Source organism: Sinocyclocheilus rhinocerous, unplaced genomic scaffold, assembly GCF_001515625.1.
Source record: "Sinocyclocheilus rhinocerous isolate Xijiao unplaced genomic scaffold, SAMN03320098_v1.1 C36219144, whole genome shotgun sequence".
Taxonomy (NCBI): domain Eukaryota; kingdom Metazoa; phylum Chordata; class Actinopteri; order Cypriniformes; family Cyprinidae; genus Sinocyclocheilus; species Sinocyclocheilus rhinocerous.
In genome coordinates this window covers 1-914 of record NW_015776132.1, presented here as the reverse complement: position 1 = coordinate 914, position 914 = coordinate 1, and the positions used below count along the sequence as shown (strand labels likewise).

General features: G+C 39.8%; 1 long non-coding RNA gene across 1 annotated transcript; it reads right to left on the bottom strand.

The window, feature by feature from the left end:
• Window positions 1-914, bottom strand: LOC107735663 (uncharacterized). Its single transcript, XR_001639475.1, has 3 exons — window positions 846-914; window positions 285-374; window positions 1-43 (listed from the first exon to the last, which is right to left on the bottom strand). It is a non-coding gene; the product is annotated as an uncharacterized LOC107735663 (long non-coding RNA).

Here is a 914-nt window from a genome sequence, read left to right as displayed (position 1 = left end):
GGGCCACAACAGATGTTTTCATGGAGCCAGAGGCATCTGAAATCTTCAATGATAAACCACAGGACAGCAATCAGACATGAATTAAAGATAGATAAATAAAGGTGTCGAAAGCTTACGAAATACAGATAATGAGAAACACAATGTTTTGTTTTTGTGTGATGTAGACAGTATTTTAAACTTTACAGCTGTCAGCTATAAATGTACAACAGTCCACATAAATAATTAAGATGGTAAATATTCAGAACTGAGCTAAAAATATAAGTAGAGATAATAGTCTTTATTACCATGTACAATCCTGCCTTCTTCTTGTTGGAGGTGTCCACTTCCTCATCGTCAGGAGTTGCTGGGGCGATGCTGGATTTGGGCCCAAGAACCTGTGAGAGGAATACAGGATTAAAGCCCATATGGGAACAGCAGGACTTTAGTTTATTTCAAACACTTATCTGATGCCAAGTGGACCAAACATTGAACCCTGTGCTGAATGACCTGATAGCGGACGGAATATCTGGCACACAAAAATCATCCCCTCTCATTAAACGCATGATGGATGCTTTCTCATTAACACAACACACAAGCCAGAGCCAGAACACAAACAAGCAAGCCATTGTGCCAAATTTTACATCAGGCCTGCTTGATGGTGTCCATACCGTAATGTGTGGTTATTCAGCATCCATTAAAATGTAACACTTTGTCATTTTATAAAAACAGGCATTTAGTGTCAGCTTTAACATTTTGCACTTATAAATTGTAAGTGATTTTGATGTCTACCCACATTGTTGAGTAATTCAGATGGTGGTTGAGCGGAAATTGTTCCAGGAAAAGTCGAGCTTAAATCTTTCACTCACTTTAGTCAGAGCGTCTGGTTCAGTCCCATCCTCCACCATGATCAGCTTGGCCCTGCCGTTCCTCTCATT